Genomic DNA, 15,415 nt, shown 5'->3' on the forward strand with positions numbered 1-15,415 from the left:
AGTATTTAAGAGTGCTGCAATCGCGCATTATTTAACTAACCACCTGTCCACGACCAAGCTGTTCACTGGCAGGGGATGAGAGGTAACGGTAGTTAATCTGGATAGACTCATATTTTTGATTGATTTTCAAGTCGCCGCGTATTGTTCAGTAGGTAGTGGGTGAATGGAAGTGGAGAGGGTCGATGTCGGGGCTGCCTACCCACCACCCCGTCACCTCCTCACCCCTTCACCCCCTCACCCATACCAACCCGTGCCGATAATGAACGGTGACACTGGCGCTGTGGCGGCTTTTGTGCGTAACCCGGCAATCCCGGCGATGTGAGATCCCGCTGAGGGATATTCGGCTGCAGAATAACATAACGAACATTACTTCCTAACGCGAGCTGAAACGTTACATATTGACGGGAGAGGGTCGTGCTGATGCCAGACGATGTTTTATCTGCTGATGAGAGCTTAGAGTGTTAATAACCACCGAATTTTCCGTTCTCGGCTCTCAACGGGGAATTGGTCGGGATTTTCCATTCACGCCGCGCCGTCGGTTGGCGGCCTGCATGCGAGTGCACAGAATACAGTTCACACAGTCGATAGCATAGATGTCTCTTTAGAATTTAGAGTAGGACTACCGAGTATTATTTTTGTTTTGATAAATTCGATGTTCGATTACATTAGTGGGTCTATTTCGTTGATAGTGACCAGTGCGTATGTTGTGTAGTGGATATTGCAAATTAAGGTAAGACCCTTTTATTGATTCATACTTGTTAACCAAATTTCTTCTTTGATGTCAGTTTTAGCTAACACATAATTAAAATTTTTATTTAAAGTTCACACCCATTTAAAAAATCTCTTCAGAACATTTAAATGTGTAAATGCAAAAAATTGAATTTAGTTTTTTCATGTTTCAGTTACCGTAGTCCTCCAGAATTAGCAATGTAGAATATCTATAAAACTGCTAATTCAGGCCTTCAAAGATTTTATTTAAATCTACTTTCACATAATAATTTCTCTTATTTTGAACTATCCGGTCGTTTTAAAGCAGAAATGAATTTTTATAATTTTGAATACAAGAATTTGTAGTTGTATGGAATATGAAGATAATTCTGCATACTAGCTATTTGATAATACATAACTTTATAACCCTGAGTGCAGTAACAGTATTTATAAAAAATATTTACAATTGAAAAGTGGATCTACTGAACTTAATTATTGTGCAACGCTGCTGTTGCAACTTGGTCTGCTTACATCTAGTTTAAGCAGTAGTAGTACGGTACTAACCGCAATAGTTATAGGCTTACGAGTATTTCAGATCTGGAGTGCAGTGTTCGTAGTCATATGAATTTTGTCCAGGTATACGAATAATAAGTAAAATTGACATGCAACTTAGTCATAACCGTGCAAATTTAGATCACAGAGTGTACACTTTTATTTCTTCATAGTAAATTTGGAAATACAGACGTAGTGTTAATTTCCCACTCCAGTTGAGGATCTTGAATCAATCATTTGTCATTAAATATTCTTACACCTTTTATCAGTAAATGATAGCTTACCTATTAGTAAATAATAATTTATTGCAAAATGACAATACAATTACTTGATCTTGTGTAACAGACAAGGTGATTCAACTACACCCAGCGTCTTTGGAGAGGTTAGAATTCGAAGTTACAAATTACGTTTTCACTACTATAGTAAGACTATACATCATATAACTGAACTTGGTAGTTTCCTATAGCTTGCTGTTCAAAATGTTCTGTCCTCCTAAAGAACGATTTAATGCAATGGTATCGTTAGGTTTGAAACTAATTTATATTTTAGGTTAATTAAAGAATTGCATTACTTAAGAACTTAAGCTATAAGGTTTGCATCGCCCACTTACTGCAGAATCTACTTATTATAACGAACAAGAGAATGAAATAAAAAAGATAGCAATAAATCATGAAAAATTAGAGTTAATGTTTGAATAAACCTAGAAGAAATGTATTAAATACGCACCCGGATTGAATTGAACTTAGTCGAATTTAATCTAATTCTGGCTTTACATAAAATGTAGTCTTATATTTAATTTAATTTAATGTTTGCTTGGGTACATATACAAATATATGTATGTTACTTGCACACGCAAACAGCTACGAAATTTGGTTTACACATCACAAAACCATTACGAATTTGTGCCGTTTTATTCTACTTATATACGTTATGAGATTTAAATAAGTAGTTCCGATTCGCTTTCATACTTACGTAAAACTAAGGTAAGGTCAGAAAATCTGATAATTTTACCTAGGTTAAAATTAATATTTAATGAGTACACTTTCTATATAGAGAATATTTTGCCATTGTACCTTGTTAATAGTTTTTATATTTTAATGGTAACCACACCTTTATACTTAAAATAGGGGTATTTCATGTTTAAAAAGAAAATATCTGCTACATTTCTTTTAAATCTTACCTTTGAGAGTGAATGATTCGTACCCACATTAAAGTATTTTTAGGAGGTATGTTTTTATTTGTTGGGATTTGCTAAACACAAACTTATACATTTTCAAAAAATGAAAGAAAATTCAAAATTCTGAGAGAATGTATATCTTCTTGTATTTTGCATGTTTTGGTTTCAACACTTATGTTTATTTTCAGATTCAGGAGAGTCTTCATTGTTTCATAAAAGAGGTTTCGGGTTTCACTTTTTTTACCCGTCTACAAGTGCCATTTGTCTGCGACAGGATCTCATTAAACCGACTAATGGGAGAGTCGGTACAGTACAAGTATGCTCTCTTACAGTAACTGCCCTGCCCACAGTTGCAGACAGATTTGAACCTGCACTATTGCTAACTTATACACAAAGTCAATCATCTTATGTCGTGCAGTCAACTGGTTCTTAAAATACAACATTCAAACATTTTAATGAGCCATTAGGTTTTTTCAAAATTAATAAATAATTTTTTAATTTGGATTTGGTAATCACAGTTTTTGACAAATAAATAACAAGTGTTCCCAAATAAAATTTTTTATTTTGGCTATTAATCCCCAAATAAAGTTACGCCCGTACATATAAGCCCGTTTATACGACAAGTTACTTAGCAAAGTTACTCTAATCCTTTTTGATATGAATATAAAAATATTTCTTTCCATTATTCTCGTAATAAATTAATTTGACCTTCTAAATTTCCCAAAAACGCTACTAAAAAAAAGGAGAAAGCTTCGAATTCTGCAGTGCTCACACACCAATGCTTACATATACTCCAAATTTCACATTTATAGCACAGCTGGTGTATTTAAACAGTGGACCGCGATCGCATCTGAATGGTTCAGGGAAATCATGATAATTCTATGTTTCAAATTTCAAGTTTAGTAGTATATCGATGATAATAAATTATAATACAGAAGGATAAAACAATCATACCGAGCGTTTTATACCACTCCAATTTTTATCTGGCTAAGTTATCTGGACACCCATTTCCGGTATAAGTATGGTGAATTCCGTCAGACAAAATCGGCCTGCCTCAATCACGAGCACAAATATAGCGAAGTCTGTCCGTAAATATTTAATATTGTGTATCAGATCAGTTCCACGGATCAGTTGTGTACGGATCAGATATTTGTAATAAACCAATGCGGAGTCACAGTATGGTTTTAAGAAGGTAATTTAACATGAAACAATAATAATAATAATAAAGGACCATTCCTGTCCCCCTTCCATTTTATTTCCGCCATTTTGTTTTGGTAACAATACGAATAGAATTGATGACTTATGATGGATTGGTAATTGATTTCCGTAACCATCTCATACCATACCAATCTAAAATCAGCGTGAAAAATTGTACTTCCAGATGTCGCTGAGTGAAAATGTAACTGTTTAAAATCTAGCAAAACTGTATTAAATCGACAGAGAGAAGTTCGACCCATCAAAGTAAGTGATATATCAATCATTTAATACGTATTTTCAATCTGTAACTCTCCAACGTTGAGTCCTGTCAACTAACAAATTTACAAGTCAGCGAGTTAAAGTGTTGCCGTATATAACGATCCAATAACATAAACCTAATTTTAATACATACATAGTAATAAAAACACAATTAAAATATATAACTGTAGATATCTTAGAATTCTTTACAGTTCCAAACTTACTTTAAAGCATAAACACATAAGTACTCTTAAACATGCATGCTCCAATGTGCTAAAGCTCCTAATCAGGAGGAACATTAGTAAAGAATCCGGGCGAAAATTGTATATCGTTCGAAATGTTCTACTTGCGATAGTAAGATTTCGATAAGTAAGGAAGAGAAGAATCAGAATAAATAAAAAATTGTGTTATAGTTTATAGTCCATATTTTTAACTTACCAGGCCTGATTTAGAAACATTAAAACAGATACAACATAAATACAGAGTAGTGTACGAAGTAATAAATACTAACTTAAAAATTAGACCTCTGTGGTTCTTATTTATTGTATTTTACCTAACTTAAAATAACCTGGGGAGGTTAAATTATATTCTTTCTTTTAGTATTTTGATGAAATTGCATGCCAAAATTCTTTGATATTGACTTGAAGTTCAAACATTTTAAGTCTTCAATCGGTCACAATTTTAAAATAATGATATTGTATGCATTTTTAATAAGCTACACGTAGCATAGCAATAAGTAAAAAACAAAAATTAATTTATTACTTAATTATTAGTAAAACTATAACTGCACACTTGCTAACTCGACATTACTATCAGGAGAAAGGAGTATAGGTTAGAAAGGAATAGAATTTTCAATTTGATGAACTCTTATAACTCTACTATACTTATTTCCCTTTACTCCTAACTTTACAGCTTTTTAGCTCAAATATTTTGGTGAAGAAAACAACAACTCTTTCAGTTCCAAGAAAGTAGCCAAAAGTATCTCGAAGTCAACACGGGGTGACTTAATAAGTCACAGTTATAAAGCATAAACAGATTAAAAAATGTAAACCACCTATCGATTTTATATGTTATACCTTTCGTAAGAGCTTTAAACTTGTTGAAATGATAATCATCTCTTTCGATCACAGTTTTTGGGTGATTGAAATTATTGTCTTAATTAGAGCGCTAGAAGATACCGAACACGCCGATATCCATTGAGTACCTGAACTATTCAGAATAGTTTGTCCGATTAGGATTGAGCGCGCCTTCACCTTACGGAAACCAAAACGTCTACAGCATCAAAGTTGCCTATCTAAACGCCTTAAGGTAAATTATCTCATAGAACGATTATATTTGTTGTTCATCACATTAGTAGATTATGAAACCGACCAATCCTTTTTGTACAGTTATTTGTTTGGTTAACTAATACAGACCGCTATATAACATCTTTATTTTTAGCCTTTTCTAATTTTTTTTCTTCAACTCAATATAATACATACAAATATATCCTTAATAACTAAAAACACATGTTTTATTATTCGCATATCAAATGTTGAGTTATATCTGTAATAAACAAGTTAAGTTTTATTATTATTACAACGGATCAGCTGGCATATTTTTAACTGTTATGTATTTTAAAACACTACGGCTAGTGACAGCCGTAAAGCGTATAATAAGTCAGTTGAGGAGTCAAGATGGAGTTGGGATGTCAAAAGACCAACTAAAAATGATGTCAAAACTTAAACTACTAACAGTTTAAGTTTGATTCACATCAACTGTGATAAAGAAACTTTTCTTATTTGTATGGACTTGACCTACTAACCTAACCCTTCTTACGTAACCTAATTTGATTTTTATAGAAGGTACCTTTGGTTAAACAGTACAAGTTAAAGATAATTTAACTGAATTGGTAGATTTTGCAGTACATAATGCGACTTCAATTTAAACATTGGAAATAAGAACTAAAAGTAAGAAGTTTTAGTTGCAATCGTGTACCAGTAAAAGGCAGATAAGATGTAAAGTTTGTTCAGTTTTGTAAGAAACATGTTTTCATTCTTATTCATAAAACTCTTGACGCTTGCTACTTAAAGCTATTTTTGTGAGGTAGTAATTGTATATAAAAAATTATAATTTGGTTGGATGGATACATTTTTGTAAAAGTGACTGAATTGAATATTATAAAAAAATATGACAGTAAGAAAATGCTTAAAACTTAAGATATTTAATACGTGCTCCGCCGGGACTGTTCTTTATTCTTCCGTAACACAATTTAAGGTTTTTAACTATATATATATAACATATATATATATATATATATATATATATATATATATATATATTTAAATATAGCTTATTTATAACATTATAAACATATTAATAACATCCAAGATATTATGCGAATTTGTGAAGTAGACTATTTTACTTTAACAAGCCTCGTGTACCTAAATATCTTATTTTGGGTATTGTGATAACCCCCATTCATTAAATTTCCACTTTTATAAATTCCTGGTGGCTCATAGAAAAATTTAAGCTTTTGCACAATATAAGTATTTTGTTTTAATATTTCACATACAGAATAATTAGGAAGTAAATTACATAATGTAAAAATAATTTAATTCACGAAAACATATGAAACACTCATAATAGCCTCGCGGGAACCGTTATACTACTATTATACGATTAAATAGATTAACACTTTGGGTACTGAGCAGTGTAAAATATATATGTGTCTACGAAAAAATATTGGCAGGCATGTTAAAGAGTACTCATAAGACCATTGTAAGTGAACATATTATATTTGGACACCACTCCAGCTACAGTATACCACGTTAGCACTCGACTGCCCAGGGGGACAATACCGAAAATGGCATTCAAACAAGAGAATGCTCCTGTGACCATTAGTAGCGTACGTGTTAATGCGTTTAGATAGGCAATCTTTTTCTGTAGTCACTTTCCGTAAAATGATCAAGTACTCCATCCTAATCGGCCAACAGTATTTGAAATAACTCATGAACTCTTATTTCTGAATATTGGCTTATTTTGTATCTGCTAGTGTCCTAATGAAGACAATAAGTGCACCACAAGTATGAATAAAGACATAGGAATATTCCATTTTTGGTTATCAAAAATGTATGAAAGCCCTATATATACTGGTTTAAATATGAAATTATTTATAAAAGGAACTAGATAGAATTTTCTTGTTAACTTTTGTAATATTTTTTAACGATTCGTTCAGTTTTATGCGTATTTAATCAATTAACAAGCATAACCACTTTTATTCATAGTTGTTTAATGTATTTATAATTTCTTAATAGCCTACGATAGTTAATATATGTTAAAATACTCAATACTGGTTTTAAAATATTTTATGTAAAAAGAAACACTCTAAGAAACACCTCTAAGAAAACACAATTTCTACTTAATATAACTAAGTTTTTATCACAGTTTTTTATGCAATAAAGTTTCAAAGTTATAAATTTATTTAACTCTTTCATTATAGTGATAAGTTTAGTTCTTTATGTTACCTGGCTAGTAAGTGACAATGGCAGTATTTGGCATTGTTGTTGGAATATTGAAAAGAGACTTCCTATATTTTGCATTGAACTTCGCCTGTGTTAAGAACTTTGAACAAAGAGACTTTTGACCCTGTTCCAATATTTAAGTCATTATTAAATTAGTGTTTCAATACCAATTTTATTTGTATAAAAACCCCAGTTAATTAAATTTCCATTTCCAATTATTGTATTTACGGCCACTATTATAAATTATTGGTGATTATGGACAAATTTAGGCGTTTGAAATAATACTGAAATTGTGTTTTCGTATTTTAAGTGCAATGATGATGAGGGAGTAAATTACGAGTACATAACACATAAATAGTATTTTAAAAATTAAACAATTAGTAATTTTGTATGAGCCGTTATAACCGTGTTATAAGATAATATAAATTTAGGCGTGTAGATAGGCAACTTTGATGCTGTAAGCGTTTTGCTTTTCGTAAGGTGAAGGCGCACTCAATCCTCAGGGGAAGGATTCTTGGGCACTAGGTATATTTAAACGATAATAGTGATTGCTAATGGTTGAAATCTTTACTGCATAATATTATTTAGTGTTTCAATACTATTTCGCAACAATCTTTTCAGTTTTTCCATTCTGATTTTCAAACACATTTTTGTGTTCTATCACACATAACCTTTACGAAAGCCTTGTAATTGGTTATTTCATTATTCACAATGCAAAATAACATAGAAACAATAATTGTAATGTTTTCAATGTGTTCATTTAATTTCGTGTGATAAACAGGCAAGCATTATTAAAAAGCTTTCTTCCAAAATGTTCCTTATTATTTTTATTTGAACTTAGGGAACACCCTAAACTGTCCCTGTGAATGTAGACGGTAAATATTTTGTGATACTATCTGAATAAAGAAAGGTACCATATTAAAATTCAATCGTATTATTTTTGTGCTAGAAGCTTCTGAAAGATTGACGACACGCGTGCCAAACCAAAGATAGTTAACAACTGCTCCAAAATATGAATCATCCACCAGGAACCGAAAGATACGTGTGAGAGAAGAGACCATAGCGTCCAGTGAAGAAGCCGAGAAGTAAGATCTGTCCGTGCGGAGTTTTAAACAGATGGCGATTTTAGTGATCGGAAAGATACGGCTGAGAGAAGAGATGATTGGATACTGCAAACAGAGTTTTAAAAGCCACGTAAAAGAGCTGAAGGTATTTGATTGAGAGAGACATGCCTAATTCAAAGTTATTTCTAGGGGAACTTCCAAGAGACATAGTCTGTTCTGTCTGGCCTTCGATAGGTTCTGCTCAAAAGCAGTAAATAATCTTGGCGATTTTTTTCGTTTTGGATAAATTTGTCATGCAAGTCTATCTCAGGCAGAGAGAATAGCGAACCATCTCATATCTCAGGTTGTTCAGAAACACAAGATCAGATTTAATACCTTAGAAGGAAGGTGCCAGATTGGCTCCCAGCCACCTCATACACTACTGCAATGTAGATGAAAAACAAATGTGTTCGCCAAGATTGATGTTAACCAGCGCGGGTTTTGTCTATATGAGTAATGATAAACAGTAAGTTTGGCTGGTTGCTCTTGAATTATGCAACTTCTAATTAATGTCATCAAATGCATTTTATAATTAGTTTTTTTATGTCATAAGACTCCATTGTGCGAGCCTGTAACACTTGAATACATTAGAGAAAACACATTAGGTAACAAAGAACCAGTGAAGAGGTGCTCCTAGAACGCACACCTCCTACAGTGGGCGAAGAGGGTACACATTTTCCAAGGCTGTCATGGAAAATTCAGGGCTGCTAGACGATATTTCTGTTCCATGAGGAAAATTGTAATTTCCAGAACATTTGCAACCTTTCCTCTCGTGTTTGGATGTATGGTAAGTAAAAATGAAGATAAAATAGAAATCAATGCGATAGCACCGGTTAATTGTTGTAAAATGTATTTTTTTATAATTAAAATTTAATGATAAAGGTAGGACGACAATATCAATGTAAAGTATTATTTATCATCCTTAAAAGCGAAACTTTTTAATAATGTCTTGTTATTCTTAGTATCGAATGCATGCAAAGCAAACGTTTACATCATTTCTACTTAAAAACACATTGTATATCAAAGGTTTCCTTGCAGAAAGGACATCATGTCAGATCTATGATCCAACAAACCACATACAGTAAAAAACACAACAAGCTAACACAGTCATAAATGAATGAAAACATCGTCTTTATTTTCTCAATTAGTTTTTTCCGTTACATAAGTTTTTATATGGTTTGACTCTTTAAACGAATTTTAGATATATATTGCCATACTGTGAAAATGTCATAGTTTTATAATTCAGTGGTACACTTTTTATAGTTTACAGTACTGTAAACTTACTTAATAATTTACTGAACTTAATTACATGTTAATTTACATTTCAAATTTGAAGATATTTTACTTACTTTACTCTATTATTAAGACAACGGAAAATTAACATCCACTAAATTAAGAAAGAACATAATAGGTGATCTTAACCAAAATGTTTTGTTAGAATTAAGAATGTTTGTATGCGACTTTAATTTATTAACTCAATTACATACGAATCCTTTTCTTTCGTTGTATTTGTAAACTTCGTTCGTGGAAAAATTACCTGCAACAATTTTATGAATGTTTGTTAAAAAATACCAATACAAAATAATGTATTGATAAAAATCATATACAGTTCTTATTTTAGTTTTAAATAACCAATTCTTATTAAAAAACTAGAAAATTACTTTATAACTTCACAGTTAGCTTCAACTATGTCAGGTAAAAAATAGACTACGATAATATCATTAAAAATAACATTTCAACTTTCATTAAAATTTGTCAGAGAATAGTAATTCCTGCTTCTTAGTATTTTTGGTGTGCGAAATGTATTGATATTCACATACATAGTTTATAAATGTAGAAGAGGAAACAGACAATCCATCTTATGGCCACAGCATGTTTTTAATTACATGGTTTAGTACTGCCATTATGTTATTTAACTATAACTCAGTTAGGCTACTTTAATGTTCGAGAAATCTCATAGATTTTAATTGTAATTTTTTAACTTTTGAATATTTTTTTCAAATGCTATTAATAATATCAGATTGAACTTTTACCACATGCTTTATATTATTAGTAATATTTGGTATAAAGCCAGCTTCCTTTAACATAAGGATATGGCCATGGAATAAAATATAAACATCATAACTCTTATTAAATATAATTGTATGGTGAAATCTAATGTGTTTCTTTAAAAAGTCATAAATTAAGAAATGAACAAAACATTACAAAATCCCTGTTTTTAAGTGTACACTAGGCATACTAAGGTAGATGGTGAAAAGTTCATTAAGATATCTGCTTGTATAATAGTTTTAGAGAAAAGTGGTCCAAAAATTAGTTTAACATGTATAGGATAGGACTTACCGGGTTACAATATACGTAAATGGTATTTTACAAAATAATAATAATTTTGTAATGTGCTCTTCAAATTACTTTCTTCAAAAATAAATGGTCTTCCCTCTAAGGAAATGTTTGTTTTGCCTTACAGCCTGTGCTTCTTAACGGGCAGCTTTAGGTAAATGGTTTGATGTTTGTGTGAGCATGTGTGTTTTCAACATGGGGAAAATACTAAAGCACCGGCAGCGTTGGCCAAGGCATCACTGCCTTTCTGAACTACTTTCTGCATTACTTCAAGAGGGTGCCCACTTAAGCCGACAGAGGGTTCCTACAATATCAGTGCGTCGGTTGGGCATCGCCGTGGCTGCATTTCGCTTCTAATTTATGGTTTTCAAGAACATATGCAGAGACACTGACCCAAGCCCGTTTCTCAGAGGCGACTTTCCGAATGATAGTGTCCGGTGAGAGGTGCCTGTGGTAATCTCGAGCCCCTTCTTCCATTTTTCCATCGTCTGCAAGAAACATGTGGTTGGCGTCATCGTGCTCAGCATCCCCACAGGGACATTACGAGCTTACAAAACTTACACATCTTAAACACATATTTTATTGCTGTTGAGGAACTGGGTTAGATAAAAATTTATCTTCTAGTGTTTCCGCTTCATCCATTCTCTCAGGTCTCCGATCAGCATGGCCATCCAATGTCCTCTGCCTTCTAGTAGCCTTCGTTCCTGCCTGTCACTCATGGTCCGTACTTGGACTTCGATGCATGTTACCGTTCCCTTCAGTGTGTGCGAGTGTAAATGGGTTTTAGTTGGAGATAATAGATGTTGAAAGGCTATATGTGCCAAATCATCGGTACTGATGAAAAAAAATATTGATATGATATTCAAAATCTTCCTGAGAGAGAATGTGGCTGAGAGAGAATGGAAGTGATATAGTATTGAGAGTTAATATGGGGCTTTTTCCAACTACTCAGTTAAAACTGGTCGAAAAAAGTGTGAGACAAAGGTGCGCAATTTATTTATTGTACTAACCCCTTATATAAAACATTCAGGCTGGTGAAAAAATTGCTAAATTAACACAGAACAAAAATTACTAGATTAGAAGATGACAGTTTTACACACAGCTATCGCATTCTGTTTCGGGTAAACCCATTCGTCGGAGGCGTGTTGTAAGATCCGGTCACTCTTTAGAAAGTTTTTGTCTCCAAGAATCCTCTTTTAGGCGAGTAATGTGTAATGTGTTTTGGAAGTAACTGGATATAATGGCGTCTCCCCTAGGCATTGGTATGCAGTTCCATAATCTTAAGTAGTCCTTTTATTTAACCCCTCCTTTGCTGGAGGTTTATCCGACAATATTATGGTTAAAAGGACGATTTCTCCTGCTAAAAGTGAGATTGTGTTCAGAAAGTTAACGTTTTACAAATGTCATCCAGACAGTGGTCATCAGGCATCTCAATAAGTATTTCGGCAGCGACGCAGTCGTTAGCGTTGGTTTGATGATGGAAATAAGAATATCATATTTGTTTACAGTTATTTTAACGAAAGCGCGTTGGGAACTGCGTCTGCTTCACTTTTCTGCGTTATACGTTACTAAGGCGTCTTGTAGTGTAATTTACTTTGTTATTGATACCGTTCTGTACAGTTAAGACTGCTACTTTGATGCTAGTCGAGTCGTTCTGAGAAGACTCGACGGTGGTACAAGTGACAGGTGAGGGTCCCCGGTTTGTTGAGTGGTGTTTGTAATCAATACAAGAGGCATCATAATTTTTTACCTCACACGTGACGTTTTTGCTTAATCGAGATTTCGGTTTGGATAGGTAGCGCTTATTCTCACTCGTGCATGATTTTTCAAAAGTTGTGCGTATAGTGCCAACTTTACGAATTAATTTAATTATACGTCTGGGATAAGGCTTTTGTGCTGTCTGCACTCATTAGGTATGTAACATGATTGATGAAAGTTGTTTTTATGTTATCTTCAGCAGAATTAAAAAAATAAAATTTCGTTATTAAAAACCAACTAATCAATCTCAGACTCAGCAAACAAGGAAGTATGGCATTTGGACAACTCTGGATTGGGTGGATTAGGTAGCTCGGCGCTCGCCTTACTGTTGACCCCTCTAAGTGCAAGTGTTTTATCTCTTAACTATTTTTAAGCACCAAGACATTGTTAAAACAGCCCATCTTGGGATTTCGGCCTAGCTTTGGAAAACCGTCTTTAGCCAAGAGATCTTAAACCGAAACTCTAGTAAACTTAACCATTGAAATTTCAAAATGTGTTCTCTTATAATTTCTGGAAATGATATAGGATCATCTTAATTACAGCTCGCACATTCAGATTTGGAAATCATGTATTTATTCCCCAGAAGTATAGCTTTTGAGGAATGGCGTTACTTCAATTCGGAATCTAAAAGCGAGTTTCAATTAACGTTTGATAAGATTACTGGATAGTATAGTTGCTGTATGCTTGTGTATAGTTAAGGTTGCTTGATCACACTGTCCATCTTTAGTGTGAAGATACCTGCGGTTTCCACAGGTTTTGCATACTAACCGTGAAGATGAAGTACGGATAACCGCTTCTTGCTCTCATCGTCTCTGATTTGACGCTTTTTGTGTTGCAAAGTTAATCTGAGTTATTATCCCGGTGGTTACACATTTTTCTGTTCTGAATGGGCTTCTGAAAGAGCTTGGAATACTCTTAATCGTGGTGGTTTTAAGTGGTCCAAACCATTCCACAATTCGATGAACAATTCATTTAACTTAAAACAATGGAGCTCGAACATCACCGCATTAACTGTATATGCAGTAGGAAGATTAACAGAATTTTGAGCATTTGCAATAGTTTAGAAACTGAAATGCTACGATACAAGAACAGATATCTGATCTCAGAAGTAAAAACATAAAACAACCGCAAATAAAGTTAAATGTTAAAAGTTAAAGCATTAAAAAAATTAATAAGCCTTTAAAGTAAGCTAACAAAGCGCAAAAAAGTCATATTTGATAACAAAAACATTGTCGTCAGAAATTCTAACATATACCTGAAGCCCAGCTTCAGTCAGGAGAAAAATAAAATTCGGTTTGTTCAGGTTTCTATCGACTACCTTCCAACAAAAATACGCATGACAAGTGCAGGGTATATTTACATGTATTTTGCCAAGTAGGTCGTTTATACACAAAATGTTGCTATGGTGGGAAGGATTGATTCAATGCGAATATAGATTTAAGCTCCATTTCACCTCTCGTTTAGTGAGCGTCTGAGGTTTACACTGGTGAGGGATTAACTCATGGAATCTGTAGCTACGTCTGTCTGAAGAGATTAGCTGATGTTGGTTAGGGCGGGGCACAGTGACAGTTATTCACCTCTCGTTTAGTGAGCGTCTGAGGTTTACACTGGTGAGGGATTAACTCATGGAATCTGTAGCTACGTCTGTCTGAAGAGATTAGCTGATGTTGGTTAGGGCGGGGCACAGTGACAGTTATTCACCTCTCGTTTAGTGAGCGTCTGAGGTTTACACTGGTGAGGGATTAACTCCTGGAATCTGGAGCTACGTCTGTCTGAAGAGATTAGCTGATGTTGGTTAGGGCGGGGCACAGTGACAGTTATTCTGCCATGAGGAAGAAAACATAAGTCAGCTATGGCCATATAAGAAATGATGAACTGAGTGGCATTGCCACTCAATATGCGAAAGTGGCCAAGTATCGTGATAACCAGCCGTTAAGTCTGACATCGACTCGGTACAATAACGAGGCCAACAACGTTGTCTTCTCTTCGAGCACGATCCCTTTGCACGAAATTTTGTCACCTCAGTATTTGATGCATTTTGGTCTAAAATCTTAATCGCTTATAGGAATGCCTTCTAGGGTTCTCCAGAGCAACAATATGAGTACTAGGCGGAGAAATTGCCACCAGAGCCCTTGGCAGTGCGAGATCATATAATCCGGCCACAACTCCCTATGTGTGGGAGTCGGTTGGTGAAACAATGGTACCAGTGCTCATTTTCACATTAATTTCTTTCCTGTATATCATCATTGTGACCATATCTACTTAGACACGTCAGTAGACTGTTGCAATGACGCAATCTATTGGATACAGACTGCGCCATTGCAACAGTCTAATTAATACAAACTAACCAGAGTCAAGCCGCGTCGAGCGATCCTGTCCTTGCAGGCAACTCGTCTACCCGGACACCCTACCAAAAAATGAAGCGTTATAAGTTTAAACATTTCTTCAGTTTAAATAAATTATTATTTATCATATATTTAAGTTAGTTTAACTGTGTTAGTCTCAAATATTACAATATCTGCGATACTGTTCAGCACATTCTGTTTGTTGTGATTGTTGATTCTTCTTCTTTTATGGAGCGGCCTATTGTCATGCACTTAAGCATCAAGGGCCTTTTGCGCGCCGTAAGCTTTATTTAAGCAAACCGCTGATAATTTAACTGTACTACATCCTATTTCCTGAGTTAAATATATTTCCTACAACCTAGAGGTATACATATTACAGTAAACAGTTAAAATCAGTTGAGAGGTATGTACTGATGGTATACCAAAAGCGCCAAACTGATGTACTTGTGTACTGGTGAATATTTGTCCATATGTCTA

The 15,415-nt window shown here is 33.9% G+C and overlaps 1 protein-coding gene across 7 annotated transcripts in view; it reads left to right on the forward strand.

Moving 5' to 3' along the window:
- The first annotated feature begins 565 nt into the window (after positions 1-565).
- Positions 566-15,415, forward strand: part of LOC124369091 (RIMS-binding protein 2) — a 351,075-nt gene continuing 336,225 nt past the window's right edge. For all 7 annotated transcript variants that reach the window (XM_046826818.1, XM_046826820.1, XM_046826819.1 and 4 more), the window contains exon 1: positions 566-730. The gene's annotated coding sequence lies outside the window, so the exon portion shown is untranslated. The remainder of the gene's footprint in view (positions 731-15,415) is intronic.

The sequence above is a fragment of the Homalodisca vitripennis genome, chromosome X, assembly GCF_021130785.1.
Source record: "Homalodisca vitripennis isolate AUS2020 chromosome X, UT_GWSS_2.1, whole genome shotgun sequence".
Taxonomy (NCBI): Eukaryota; Metazoa; Arthropoda; class Insecta; order Hemiptera; family Cicadellidae; genus Homalodisca; species Homalodisca vitripennis.